The 15842-nt window shown below is 37.7% G+C and overlaps 1 protein-coding gene across 5 annotated transcripts in view; it reads left to right on the forward strand.

The window, feature by feature from the left end:
* Positions 1 to 15842, forward strand: part of DMD (dystrophin) — a 3436004-nt gene that overhangs the window by 2513716 nt on the left and 906446 nt on the right. The window lies entirely within an intron of this gene.

Genomic DNA, 15842 nt, shown 5'->3' on the forward strand with positions numbered 1-15842 from the left:
AAGTTATATTATTGGAGGCACTTGATAGATGAATCGCATAATAGGGCTTCTCCAGACAGAAGATCTCTTTCGCAAGAATCGACCTCCACTGCCACATAAATGTTTAAATTAAATGGAGTACATTATGCCCTGTTGCTTGAAGCAGACATATTCAGTCTGTTATTTCAAAAAAAAACATAAATCTGTGTAAGTTTATCATTGTTACTGGATAGAACTAACTATAGACTGTTTGAACATGGAATGTGTATTTTATATTTAAAGAGGACCTGGCAATGAAGATATATTTTTTATGATATATGCATCCAAGTGTAAAGCCCCATACACATTATCAGTTTTTCTGCTGAGTTGTTCCTTCAGATTTACCAAAACCATATAATATGAGTTTCAATTTGTATGCAATCAGGCAGGCCCTTGCACTACATGGTTTTGGTAAATCTGAAGGAAAAACTGAAAGAAAAAAACGGATAGCGTGTATGGGGCTTAACAGTTTATGGTATTTATTACCTTATCATTATCATAGTCCTTCCCCTAACAATACTTTCATCTGCTTTGCTGTTTATAATGATGGTACCATCTTTGTTTAGGCACCATCCATGATCAGTATCTACCTTGTGAACTGGGTGATGAGTCATGAATGACAGTCATGTCAATTCCTGATGCAAGTGCAATTTTTGACTCATCCTCAAATGTCTGATGCAGATCAGCCACCTCATCTAACCTCTCACTTTGTAGTCTACTAAAATGTTTCAATGTTACAGTCTGAACACTGAGAAAAGGGAGACTGATTTTACCCAGACATACTCTCTAAGTACATTACAATACTAGTACTTCAGGGTCTACACTTCTAACACAATTACACAATTTGATAAAAAAAAAAAGAAGGAATCAGGGCATTCCATATGCAAAGATAAAATATAACAATATTTATTCTGACTCTGAATCTGTATCTTTTTAGCAATGTATAGTATAGTCATTTTTATTTGACAATTACGTTTTAAGCTATTGATCTAATTTTTTAAATTAAAGGCAGGGTTATAGGCTGTATATAACAGGGTAACCTTTTTTGTCTGAAATAGCACCTGCTTTTGTGAATATTGGTGATGTAGTCGTACACTGTTTACTCAACATTTACTATTGCATGTGTGGTTACCACAGAAAGGGGAAGAGTTTAGAATTGTGATTAAAGTCCTTATATCATTATTTTGTAATCCCCTGTAAAGTAGAACCCAAACTGGGAGAAACAGGATTTGTACTCTAAAGGATGGTATACACTGACCGAACTACATTCGGCCAGTGTGTAGCCTGCCTAACATCAAGCTTCTGTCAAACGAGCCTGTTGGAAAACCATCAGCTGATTGGCATTTGATCAGCCCTTGCAGCCAGTGGCTGCGAGCTCTGACCAGTGTATTCTGGCAGGGGGGTGGTCCCCTTGTCAGGAAATAAAAGCTCAATGTGGAGATCGCTGAACTAATATTGCACAGTACGGCGAGCTCCTAAGTTATTTTTACAGTGTGTACCAGGCATTTGTCATTTCCCCACACCCAACCCATAAATGATCATTGAAGTTGTGGAAAAACACTGATGATATGATATTTCTTCCCTCTCGTTTTATTATAGTCCTTAACAGCACATGTGCATGCAGCAGAGTCATATCATCAGTGTGTTTGGGGAAATGACTAAGCCACGCTGCTTAACTACAATAGATAAAAGTGGGGTCACTGAACAAATTGTGTTCTGTAGTAGTACTGTGTAAGTTTTGGGACTGGCTGGACAAAACTACAAATACATTAGCGGAAAAACTGTTCATATGTATGTACGTATGTACGTCGGCTCTGTATTTAAGCGCTTGCCTGGGTTTACTTTTAAGAAAAAAATTCAGCTGATTTCAGAGCAGCCAAAAAGTGATGAGAGGGCAATTTAATTATTTGGGAAGATTTTACTTCAACGTTTCCTTTATTGAATGAACACGAACTAAGGATGGTTAGGCTTTGACCAGTAAATAGCGTGTAACCATCCAAATGTCTGATTACATTATTAATTATATTGTCTGATTTTACAATCAATTTTGAACAATTCAATATTTGCTTTTTTTTCCCACATATCACATTTATATATTTTGCTGTAATTACAGTATATTACAGAAAACAAATTTTATTTTGTAAAAAAAAAAAATCCTAATTTTTTTCCTCAGTGGAAAAAATATTTTAACATACTAAGCAGCTTTGTATTTTGTGATTTTGAAGTAATGCTTCACTGCACCAAATGCAAAAAAAAAAAAAAAAAACGATGAATAAATTTGTCATAGTTAGTGATTATACAATTTCCAGTCAATTGTTTTCTTCTGGAAGCAAGAAATTAGTTTTCCCTAATTTAATTCTTGAAAATGAGAAGATGAAATGTTTCTTAATGCCTCAACATATTGTGGTGAGAAGATGATCCATCACCTGAGATGAAGCAGAATAGAGGTGTTTGAATATAGTGTTGTATCCTGTGCTTTATTCATTTGTCTTCATCACCATCCTAAGGCTTTTTGTATAACAGGCTGCAGCAGACCTTGATTCCACTGAGCAAGTTATCAAGTCATTATCTGAAAGCCCTTTGTGCTGGAAAACTTTCATTAGTTTGTTTCTTTTTCTGGGGCTAGTGCTCAGGTGTTCAATATGTACCTTGCACTATGATCTCCGATTCTCTAAAACATTAAATATTGCAGACTGTGATTGTTAGTCTGTGTATTTGTGCAATAAATCATTGACCTAAACAGTACTAAAAGAGATTTCCTTCAAAAGGTATTTTTGTAAATAGCCACAATGCTTCAATTAGTTTTCAATCAAATATAAAAATAACTATGACTACATAGTGAGGATGAAAGCCACTGAGAAACTTCATACAAAAAATGTGTGAATATTTACTTTAGTTATCCAGTAAGGTGAAAAGCTTTCTCCTGCTTACTTGTTTCATCTACACATTAATGAATAATTGAAGTGAATCTGCACACAATTTATTCTCAACTCAACTCCCTTAGCAAATCAGCCCCTTATATGTCTAGTCATCACCGAGGTTTCAGTTTTAGTTTATAGGAATCCATAGTTAGATTTGTGGCTTGTTATCAAAAAATGCAATTTCTAAACAGAATTTTATAGCTGCCAACTAAGATATGATTTTTGTTTCCATATTTTTACAGGAGAATGTGACTATTAATTTTTCCTAAGCAGGAGGGTGTTCACATAAAATAATTATAGACTGACCATTTCCTGAACGCTCTATGCTCCTTTCAACTGTCTATAATACCTTCACATCCTGCCCTACAGGCCGAAACATGAGAGTATGAGAACCTAATGATACATTTAGTTAGCTAAATTCTCTGCCCTCTATATTGAATTTTAGCAAGAAACTTAGGTTCTACAGTCAGTGACATTTTAAAATTCAGCTTCACAAAGCACATTTTAGGTATAAGTTTAGAAAGCGTGTTTCCCACAGTTTACAAGTAAATATACAAATCCGTATTTCATTAGTAGAAATAGAGACATCAATCCACCTTTCAAAAGTTTAAAACTGAAGTTAACAATCCCACTGGCTATAAGTTTAGAAATAAATTAACAGATCCCCTTCCCGATGGTTTAGAAATGAAGGTAACAATCCAAGTTCAAAAATGAATGTAGAAATCCCCCTTTCCATTGTTTAGAAACAAAGATAACAATCCTCTTTTTCGCAGTTCAGAAGTAAAAGTTAAAATTCCCCTTTCCATAGTTTAGAAATAAAGGTGAAAAGCTCCCATTCCACAGTTTAAAAATACATTTAAAAAACACCCCTTTCTGTAGTTTAGTAACAGACCAACTTTCCAAAGTTTAAAATGAAATAGAGCAATCTCCTTTATACAGTTTATGTTCAATGTTCAGAAATAAATATATAAATCCTCCTTTTTTCAGCAAATATATATATATATATATATATATATATATATATATATATATATATATATATATATATATGTGTGTGTGTGTGTGTATATATATATTATAATATAGGGTAACAATCCTCCATTCCACAGTCTAGAAATAAATGCATAAATCCCCCTTTCCATAATATACAAAAATATTTTGCAATTCCCATTTCCACAGTTTAGAAACACATTTTTAAATCCTTTTTCTATAGTTTAGAAATAAATGTAACAATCCCCTTTCCTCAATATAGAAATGAATGTATAAATCCCCCTTTCTGTAGTTTTGAAATACACTTGTAAATAACCCTCTCCACTTTTTAGAAATATATGCAGATGTTCCTATTTCATCAACAATAGGTTTTGTAATGTAGGAGACAAGTGATCAGTCAAAGAGAAATGACAACGTGATGTAAATTGATGATGCAAACAAACGGGGGTATGCAACAAGCACAGAACCAACAGGAAATAAAGTATTACAGGAAAGTATTACAATAAAAAGAGCAGACCAGGAGCAGTATCACAATAGAACACCAGGTGGCAGCACAGTACAGTCTTTGAGGCATACAGAGAAACTCTATAACCCTGGTGCCCATCATGATGAGTTATCTCCACCTACAGTACATGCAAAGTCCCAGCCTGGGTAGCTAGAGAGCAGCACATAAGCATGTGATCAGGTAAGTGATCACCAATGAGATTATGGAAGGGAGTTAACTTTCATTGCCACTGTCCACTAATGTAGGGGTTGTGGGGGAGAAGGGTGGATGGGTTAAAATTGTATTACTAGTGACTACCAATGTGGGGTGAGGGAGAGGGGTTTACTTTCACTGCCATTGGCTACCAATGCTGTTGGTGGATGGGGCTTTACTTTCACTGCCATTGGATATCAATGGTGAAGGTGGATGGGGTTTTACTTTCACTGCCATTGTTCTCCAGTGCAGTGTAAAATGGCCCTCCTCAAGCTGTGGAAAACAAAGAAAGAACCCAGCACAAAAAGAGCCTGTGAGTGTAGCATATGAACAAATAATTTATATTAAAAACAACATGTAAATGCACTCACAAAGTGAGAAGCGATCAGTCATTAAATTGAGCCTTGCAGAAGATGACGCACTGCTCTGGGATCACAGTCTGAATTGGGAGAAAAGTGGGCTGGAGCAGACAAGAGATCTGCCACTGTGATAAACAATATCCCGCATTCTGGATTGGCTCCTATGGTGGATGTCACACTGTTTCAATTTCTGGGCATTGGACCAGTGTGTCGTCCATCATAGGAGAGGATCCAGGAGGCAGGACTTCATTCGACAGCCACAATCTCTCCTCCTAATTCATGCTGTGTTCACAGTGCAGTGTCATTTACCACACAGCTTTGTTTAATGCTTGATCACTTCACTTTTCTGAGTGCATTTAGTTTTTGATTTTATTAAACCTTATTGATTTTATGCTACACTCCTTTCTTTTACCCTGGGTACTTTTGGTTGGTTTGATTTTCCCATCCTTGTCCGGGCTTGACCTGCCTATATGCCTGCACCTCCCCTGCATAGATGGGTAGGTATCTGGATACAAATGGGGAGATCCCCAATTTCTTTTGGAGTTCCTTTAAAGAAATAAATGTGTCCCTGAGTAGCAGGTTGTGTTAAAGGCTATGGGGGGGGGGGGGGGTAAAATATTCAGTCTGCTGTGCATGAGGGCTGCAAAAACATATGGACTAACCATTTCTGATTTTATTTAAAAATCCGGAGTGACGCAAGGATTAGGGTAACTATCCAGCCCTATGCCTAGTAGGAGGCATACCAAAATATATACCCTGATGTGGTGGGATTTGCCCGCCCTTCACTTCTAGGGAGATACAGCTTTGGGGAATGTTAATGTGAGAGGGTACCACATGGTTAGCTGCTCCTTCTTGCTTACGTTTGTAGATGTTCTGTTTGCAATTTCTCCAGATTTACTATTCTAGATTATTTCCAGAGTTGGATATCCTATGTCATGGTTACTGTTTCAGTAACCCTTGTGACATGTCTCCACTATGAAGATCAGTGTACCTTATCCTGATTATGCTTCCAATTATGTCAGGTGTTGCCTCTTCAGCATCTAGTCTGCAGTGCTTGCTCTTTGTTGTTTATATAGTCACACTAGATGGCCTTTCTTTTGTAGGTATTCTACATTTCCAGCTCCTTCTAGCCACATATCATCCACCCTGGTCATTGGGTTAAATTACTCCTTGTAATGCCTGCCTGTATACCAGGCCCTGCCTCAAATCAGCCTGTTAACTGTGTGTAGTCACGAGGACTGCAGTCTGATAGCTGTCATGAAGCCAAGCCTCAACCCTCTTTACAGCAAGCAATGGTGAATACCTGGTAGTTCTTAGATTCTGCATCTTGGTGAAAATCTTGGTCTACTGTTAGAAACTCAGAAGATCAGCTGATACTTGTGGCATAAGCCTCCCAAATTTTAAGTCATAGCAGTTGTATTTGGGGAAGATTACTATTCAATCAGAAATCATGGATGCTTTTTATCATTTGCGTTTATTTTACTGTTCAAATTGAAAACATATTAAAGGTTATGTAAAATAATAATAAATGTATTCACCACTAAAACACTTATTCAGGAATTTCAAGTACCTAGATCATCATCACTGCCTTATATCTAGCAAACACTTCTTTTCATGCACTGCTCCATTCTCCTAAATCAAGGTATGATTTTGTAGATGTTAGTTTCAGCAACCAGTGCTGAAAGCCATCCAAATAAAATAAAAAATAGAACTACTATACAGCCTGTTGAAACACCAAATGACTGAAGGAATACGTTCCTCCAGTAAATCAAATCAAATCAACCAATTTTGTAAATATAACCTGTCACTTTTCATCTCCAGTCACCCAAAACGTGTACTGGCATGCTCAGATATCTGTGCTCCAGATGTCCAACCTCAGTGTCATTCTAAATACTTTACTTAGGTCCTAAAGTACAACTTTGGCCACGCTCAGTAAATACACTCTCACATTCCTGATAAGCTAATCAGTAGCAACACATTTTATGACCCTTATTATACAGAAATGATTGTTACTGGAGTACCCTCTGCTGGCAGCCACCTCTAAAAGCAGCCTGGGACATGACTGGTCACATGAGAGTGCAGGTGACAGCTTGAGCTTATTTTGCTCCCACACTGCAAAACGATAAACCACAAAAATACACCCATCTTATTGGCCATGATTGCAAAAGTTCAGCAGACATTTGTCTTCTTGATGTCTCCAAGGTGCCCCTCAATATGTTTATTTTGTCCTTATATCTTGAATGTCTGCCTCTTATAACAAAAGTTTGTGAACAATTGTTTGAGAGCTTAAAAATTAAGATGTCATTTTGTAGGTGTGTTTACAAATAGGGCATGATATTTTTTGGATGTGGTTAAAAGAGGCCACAGTCAGTAGGGTAAACAATGTATTGTTGTCGGAAGGTGTCTCTAAAATGTGCCACATCCAAGGTAACTAGACAGAAAAAAGAAATGGCCCCTAACTGGACTTTTAAGGCACTCAAATACGTGTAAATAGAAAATTGTAAATGTTTTATTAATGAATACATACTGTATAGTAAGAAATAAAGAATAAAAATGGCAGAATGTTATACAAAGATGCATATGAATCGAAACAGTCAATACGATAATTGAGGATATTATCTTATAGTTCACCCAATATTTTTTGGAGTTTTAATTTCCTTCTTCAGGGGTACATAAGAGAATCAATTATGTATCTAGAATGTGTTAACAAATAGTTTAGATACAGATATATATATATATATATATATATATATATATATATATATATATATATATATATATATATATACAAGAATAGTAGCATGTATTAATAATGATATAAATATGTATATAGCACGCATATGTACTTACAAGATTGCTAAGACTGTCATATGCAACACATTCCACTTAGGGTATTAAAAACAAGAACATAGAGCAGAGGTAGAGCAGAGAGATAGTCAGTAGGGTGTCCTTGGATTTTATTTAGAAAATCTCGTCACCCTGCCATAGACATCAGATAGCAGTCAAAAATACATTTATATTCCAGTCTTTCCATAAACCAAGTTTAATTGTGCATGCTTATGCATTTCGCTATTCAGCGGCTGCAGAAACTCTCTCGCACAGCCAAGTCTGGCAGGCACACAAGGACAGGTGCATGACTCCTGATGCAGAGTCTGTATGTCTGGGGCTCTGTGGCTGTCCCTGCATAACTTTCAAACTTGGGTGAGTCTGTATAGCCAATGGGTCTTTATTCACTTATATAGGCTGTCTGCATGCAGCTCAGCACTTGTGCAAAAATATAAACAAATGGTGTTTCACACTGTACAGGGCTATGTGCCCATGTGAATGAGCCCTTCGCAAAAAGAGAGCACAGCAGAGCTGCCTTCTTTGTAGAACTGAAACTTTGGACTGAGCCCTATCATAAGAGATGAGTCAAGGAGACGAGTCATTGAACTATTTAAAACAAAGAAGCACTTCTTTTGAACATGGAAAGAAGCCTAAAGGGGCACCTGTTGGATAACGGCCTAAAAGCAAAACATTAACATTGAATACTTGCATTTCCTATTTACCTGAGACTTGTTCTAAGTGCATGACAAATAACTTGCTACAGTATGCCTTTAAATATTTATGTGATGTCTTTTTTTGTGCATTATCTATAATAAACTTGGAATCGGTAGCAGAATGTGTGCTGCATTTTATTTTAAATTTTACAGTGATATGCCAATGATTTAAATGATGACAATGAAGCAGCTGTTCCTTTAGTTCTTGTCCATAGTGTGAAAAAAATAAAATTGGATACACCACATATGCGTAATATGTAAGTGGAAAATATGATTCATATACACAGCTTTAGAATTACTTCAAGATTAGATTTTCTAAGATGTGATCGTATTGCTCTTTATTGCATTGCCACTAAAACTACCTCTAGAGGTGGAATTATTCTAAAACAGAACCCTAGCAAAGAAAATTCTACAAGGCTGACAAGATATGTAAAAAATATATATTTTGTTTGTTTTTATATTCATTTTGAAGTTTTTTGAGTAGTTTATGTCCTTTTTGATAATATAGCAAAGTAACCACATATTTCTGCAATAAATGTGTGCTTAATTTATTCATATTATGGGTACTGGGTGAATGTGATTGGTTGTTCCAAGTCACTGTACTTAGCCTATTTCTCTTTGCATTCTGAAAATATGTTATAGCTTAATTTAAAGCATTGTATCTAGACCCGGAAAAAAAATAAGCCAGTCTAATGCCGCATACACATGACCGGACTTTCCGGCAGACTAGGTCCGACAGAATCAGTCAGCCGTGCAATCCGATCGTGTGTGGGCTATTCTGATTGTTTTTCAACTAAAAAAAGCAGACGAACCTAGAAATAGAACATGTTTCAAATCTGTCCGATGGACACAATTCCTATCAGGAAAATCATTTGTCTGTATGCTGGTCCGACAGACCAAATACGACACAAGGGAAGCTATTGGCTACTGGCTATTGAACGTCCTTTTTTAGTCCCGTCTTACATCATCACGTTCAAAACTAACAGACTTTCGAACGTACTTAGTCCGTTCGTGTGTGGCCAAGTCCGTTCATTTGAAAAGTCTGTCTGAACTCCGCCGAAAGTGCTTCGGGAAGACTGTCGGACCTAGTCTGCCGGAAAGTCCGGTCGCTGTGGCCAAACTGCTTGTTTTGGGTAATTTTCCAGGGGACTCTTCACAGGACACCTGGGGACTCTTCATGGCACACCAGAGTGCAGCGGAACACTGGTTGAGAAACCCTGGATTAGATCAATAAGAACTCTCCAGTGACATAAGGGGAATAGGCTAAGTAATAAGCCCTTGTCTATAATCTGGTTCTAGATCCTGTATGCTTAGAACCAGTGGATGATGATGTAAATATCACTAATAGAGAGTTAAGGCCACCACTCTTTTATTACATTATTATTTTTAAAAATCTAAAAAAATATATATTTGTGGCTGCATGCTATCTTTTTCCTATGCATAGCTAATAATAAACATTACAAACCAAGGCAATTGAGTGGTGGGTTCATATTGCCTAATTAATAAAGTAAACCAAAAAATATGTTGCACAAAAAGTGTCCCCAAATAATAAAAAAGAATAATTTCTTAGTGACGGTTGCACTTACAAAATGTCCACATAAACATTATACATTAATATTACTGAAAAATCAATATAAAGTGCATCAATTCATAACAATTAATCAAGTGAATATTCATATATACAGTGTTTCAAAAACTGTAGAAAAAGTTGTGTTATAAATATAGGGTTGCACCGATACCACTACAAGTACCAATACCAAAGTACTCGCTGATACCGATTACCGATACTTTTTTAAATGTCATGTGACACTTTTCAAAACACAATGCAGACTAATGATATCTTTACATAACTGTTAGGTGGCACTGATGGCTGGCACTGATAGGTGACACTGATATGCAGCACTGATAGGTGGCACTGACTGATGGACACTGATTTGCAGCACTGGTAGGTCGCACTGACTGATGGGCACTGATATGTTGGCTCTGATAGGTGGCATTTATGGACACTGATAGGTGGCACTTATGGCCAATGATAGGTGAAATTGATGGGCAGGCAGTGGCAATGAAATACAACACTGATTACATGGGGAATTGCTGACAGCCTGGCATGATAAATTAATGATGAGAGACAATCAATAACAGTTCAAAGTTTCTCCAGTATACAAGTGCAGCGAAGCCCATCTTGGTACGCCCTGTACTCGACCTCAGTAAGCAGCAGTCAGAAGGCAACAGTGGACATCTTGTTACACCCAGCCCATATAGTTTGTGAACTATTGGGCTGGGTGTAACAAGATGTCCACTGCAGCCTTGTGACTGCTGCTTACTGAGGCCGAGTGCAGGGTGTACTAAGATGGGCATTGCGCTGTTCAATCTCCGACGGAGACTGGGGTTGTCAATTCCATTAACGAATGTGATGACCCGGGGGAACGATGCTGCAACCTACACCCCTGCCTCTGGCCAGCTTACCTTCTGCTGTGGCTAGGACTCTCTCTCCACTGCCAGGACTCACTCTCCGCTCCGCCTTCTCTGGCCACTGACCTCTGGGTGCTGTCTCTTCATGCAAAGGTATTGGGTCAGGCATCGGGAGCATTTGCTCGAGTACAAGTACTCGGGCAAATACTCTGTATCAGCACTGATACTAGTATCAGTATTGTTGTAACCCTAGTAAAATAGTCCAGTAAAGGCCATCGGAAAAAAATAAGATGAGAGGTGCTCTTCTGCACTGACAATCGATCAGCACAGACCCCCCGTCAGAGGAGCAGCCGATCGTCTCTCCTCTACTCGCGTCTGACATATGCGAGTGAGGAAAAGCCGATCACCGGCTCTTCCTATTTACACTGTGATCAGCTGTGATTGGACACGGCTGATCACGTGGTAAAGCGTCTCCGTTTGAGACTCTTTACTGAGATCGTAGTTGCGGGGTGTCAGACTGACACCCCGCAACAACGATCGCCACGATGCGCACCCCCAGGGGCGCGCAGCAGCTCAAAATCCTGAGGATGTCATATGATGCCCGGTCAGGATTTTGAAACCACTTTGCTGCCGTCATTTTGCTATAGGGCGGGTGGCAAGTGGTTAAATTTGTGTATCAACAAAAATGCATATGTTAGTGTGGATAGCAAAATCTTCACACCCAAAAGTCCACACCAAATACTTACGCTGCTTACCAGTTACTCTGACCCCAAGATGGGGGTCTAGCCCGGTATCCCTATGGGATGGATAGATATCAGGATCCAAGATTCCAGGATGGGTTACCATTAAGGATTAGCTCAAGTGTGTTCACAATCCACACATGCAGAGCCCACCAGGAAGTCAGCACTGCACAGCACTAATCACAGGCAGTGAGTCATTTCTTGATCGCTGCAGTCGTGTATTGGGAAAATGTCTCACTGCTTGAGCTTAGCGATGTGCAGTGCCGACTTCCTGGCGGGCTCTGCATGTGTTGGTTGCAAACACACCTGAGCTCATCCTTAGTTACCATACAACCAGGATATTCAACAGTGGAACTCATAAGGGTTGATTTACTAAAACTGGTGCACTCAGAATCTGGTGCAGCTGTGCATGGTAGTCAATCGGCTTCTAACTTCAGCTTGTTCAATTAAAATTAAATCCAGGCTTTTTAATGAAGGTTAGAAATTAAGGTTATTAATTAATAAAGTACTTTATGATGCCTGTTAAAATTCCCTGTAGCTCTTTTCCCCCATTGATCTTTTGAAGAATTCCTTTTAAATCTCAAAAGATGAACATGCAATGAAAAAAAATAAAGAAATGCACATAATATTTATTGTTTGTGGCATGATGCTGCTCTTAAAGCCTATGCACTGGCTAACAAATATATTTTCGTAAATGTTGTGCTGCTTTTCATACTTTTGAGGAATATTATAACAGTGCCAAAGGTGGTGGAATGATGGATAGATGGTTACAATTCCAACAGTCATCATATTATTAAATGAACAATTTACAGATCTCCAGAAAAGTTATTTAATGGACTGTTGTTGCCTTAGGAGATAAAAACACAATAGGCTCACACAATATACATATTTCTTTCTTTTTGTATATCTCAGTGTCTAGACTGTCTGAACAGTATGATATGGTATTATAGTATTTCTCAGTACTCTACATGTTCCTTAGAGAAAAAACCTTTGTGGGTCCCAGCACAAATAACTTGATAGAATCAAAACGATTGATGTTTGTGGTGTTTAAAAAATTGACATTTCCACTCTTGTATTTTCCCCTGCCTTGCACTTCAAACACTGAAATTTAGTAGTTTATAGCTAATAAAAGAAGTTCCTTTATGAAAAAAAAGAACCAATTGCACCTGAAATAGTTTATTTGGCATTACATTTTAGAAGAAATTATGGCTACTAAAGTGTATGACGTGTGTCTGGTAGGTCGAAGATACCAAAATCTAAGATATATTGGATGTTTCGCTCAAAGTGGTCACATACTCCTGTGTATTTGTTGGCTTTCAGGATTTATTATATAAAACATTGGAGAGTGTTGACAAACATGCAACCTTTCCTAATGATTAGCATATTGGATCAATCCAGAAATGTAAGGCATCTAGATTTTCTACACAGGACAATAAAATTAAGCATACAAGGTTTAGATTTTTTTTTATACTTAATGGCACCCCTTGTCTGACCTTGTCTACTATTTTGATAACACAATATTCAAGATTATTTTTTAGGCTTCACAATAAAGGAAACTCCCATATACAGCACAAATATTGACCTAACATGCATGCATATGAAGATTGCCAAAGGTGCCGTGAAGCCAAGAGCCCAAATATATGTCTCTAATCTGGGAATGACAAAAAAAATTCCTTGCTGGGATGCAATATTATACAGGATTTATATAGCATCAGCAGTTTGCGCAGCACTTTACAACATGAAGGCAAACAGTACAGTAACAATACAATTCCACACAGGAGGAATCAGAAGTCCCTGCTTGTTAGAAAGGGAGGGTCAAGTGATACAAAAGGTAATAACTGCAGGGAATGAGCTGATGGAGAAAGTGGAAATACAGTTGTTAGGTGGAGGTGAGATAGGCTTCTCTGAAGAGAAAGATTTTTAGTGGACAAAGTATGTGATAGCCAGACAGGTTGAGGTAGGGAGTTTCATAGGATGCTGGAGGCTTGAGAAAAATCCTAGAGGTGAGCATGGGAGGAGGTGACGAGGGAGGTAGAGAGCAAGAGGTCTAGAGAGGAACAAAGAGAATTATTTGGTTGGTATTGGACTAGGTTAGTGATATAGCTGGGGAACACATTGTGGATGGCTTTGTAAGTTATTGTTAGTTTTTCAAGTGTAATTCATTTTTTTTCATCTCCTCTTTTTGCTCCAGCTTCACGTGGGGGAAGAAATATTGTTTTTCAGCCATTTGAATTGTGTGTATATGAATGAGGCCTCTTATAGTCATGTAGCCAATGATGTCATTGTTATTTCTTGGGTTTCAACAGAAGAAACGAATGTTGCCTATCCCAGAGGACCTCTGGAAAGGAGGTTTCCAGTCCTTCCTTTGGCGATATAGTTAGTAACAATTATTTTTGGGATGAATATACACTCTCAGTACTGCTCCACCAGAAAGAGTGTACCTAACAATTGCTGCAAGATCTATGTCTTGATTAAAGTGGGCCTCTTAGATCCCCTCCCCTTCACAGTGTAAGAGAGAGAACTCTTTCTTTAGTGTTTATAAAATGTTTTGTATTTTAGTGTCCACACCATCCCCTGTCACAATTCACACCTAGGCGAAAATGATGTGAACTCTCTGATATAGTCTACTGGGATTTCCACATTACATATCTCAGAAGGTTTTAGCTTAAGTGCTGGAGGTTCACTGTTAAGTGTTTATAGAATGAAATATCTACTTATACAAGGCAAAGCAGTGAGATGTAGCAGAGAAACAAGTAAGCATCTCATATTACTGTTTTTTGATTGGATCAAGGTAGTATGAGGAGATAGTATAAGGAGATTATGTTTAATAGTGGCAAATACATGTAAAAAAGAATGGTGTGCACTGATATTGATTAAACATTTTCAGATTGCAACTCTGTTCCCTGAAGCCACAAAGATATAGCAAAATATGTTGGGTTCATTTTGTGGTAGTTTTTCAAATGAGCTACATGCAATGAGTCAATCAGTAGTAGCTGTGGCAGCACATCATTGCTCTGAGCTGGCTTCAAGGTGTGTTGGCACAACTGCTTGTATTCTCCGTCTGAATGGCGTTTTTGCAGTAAAAGGAAAAAAAGCTCATAAATCACTATTAGTAGCGTTTAGAAGCATTTAGCAGTGTTTATGAGCATTTCTGCTGGAAAAACACTCCAAGAATCTACAAAAACTACTTTTTTTTCTCCTAGATGCTGAAGCTCAAAAAATGCTAATAGCCTAAAGTAGTGTGCATGGACACATAGGATAACACTATTTAGCTTCTAGGAGCAGGAAAAAAATGCTAATAACAGCTTCTAGGAGCTTAAAAAATGCTAGTGTACATGGAGTCTTAATGCTCCTAAATGCACTTAAATGCTCCTTAACACCCCTAAACCCTCCTAAAACGCTACTACAAAAAAGCTATTACCAATGGTTTTTTATCCTATGCTTTTTCCAGTGTTTTTTAGCTTAAAAAATGCATGAGCCTATGGCCCCTTTCACACTAGGGCATCAGTGGTAAAGTGCCGCTATTTTTAGCGACACTTTACTGTTGTTTTTGCTGGGGTTTTCAGCCGATAGCGGGGTGCTTTTAAGGAGTCTTAATGATATCTCAGATCTAGAATAGGCCTTTTTAAAGTAAATATCCAATCAAAAACATATGTTCTGAAATGTCATTTTCTAACTATAAAGCTTCCTTGTAGTGGTAAATTCATCATAATTGTATATTTTATTAGGTTACATAATTATAAGAAACCTTTGCATGATGAATGCACTGTTTGCTTCCACGAGAATGCATTTGCATCCATCGTTTGTCACAACTGACAGCTAAGCACCACCTGAGTTGACTTGTACATTTATAAAAGTTAAAGAGAATTTTCAGAAGCTACTTAAATGCAAGGAAATAAATAATGATAAAACCACAAAGCTGATAGCTGGCAAATTTAAAAAGAGACGTGATGCCAAAAGCTACTCACTAATGCATACCGTTCAGAACTTTCTACTACTTTAAAATCAGATTTAGGCTTGCTGTTTTCTACGTGGGCATTGACTTGCAAAAATAGATGCAAAGTGAAACCTGTAATAAACTTTTTAAACTCTACAGAATATGATTATAGGGATACATCAGTTGCAATTGACGTCTTATGCCGTGTACACACGATCGAATTGTCTGG

The sequence above is a fragment of the Lithobates pipiens genome, unplaced genomic scaffold (assembly GCF_037356315.1).
Source record: "Lithobates pipiens isolate NorthernLeopardFrog02 unplaced genomic scaffold, aLitPip1_a1.2 Scaffold_16, whole genome shotgun sequence".
In the NCBI taxonomy this organism is placed as follows: Eukaryota; Metazoa; Chordata; class Amphibia; order Anura; family Ranidae; genus Lithobates; species Lithobates pipiens.